Source organism: Penaeus monodon, chromosome 27 (genome assembly GCF_015228065.2).
Source record: "Penaeus monodon isolate SGIC_2016 chromosome 27, NSTDA_Pmon_1, whole genome shotgun sequence".
NCBI lineage: Eukaryota > Metazoa > Arthropoda > Malacostraca > Decapoda > Penaeidae > Penaeus > Penaeus monodon.
In genome coordinates, this window is record NC_051412.1 from 38323966 (window position 1) to 38324169 (window position 204).

Genomic DNA, 204 nt, shown 5'->3' on the forward strand with positions numbered 1-204 from the left:
AATCCCGAAGGCGCCTCTGCGCGTTAGGCTCATCCGTCAACCTGGCGTAACAGAGGACATTAAAAGGCCACTCCTCTTGGATGCGATTGAAGCTAACCTTGACCTTGAACTTTGACCTAAGCGGGTGAAAGGCAGGGTCCCGATAACGTTGTTTGTGATTAACTTAATATCGACCGAGCGCGGGGTTGGCACGCTGGCGCCACC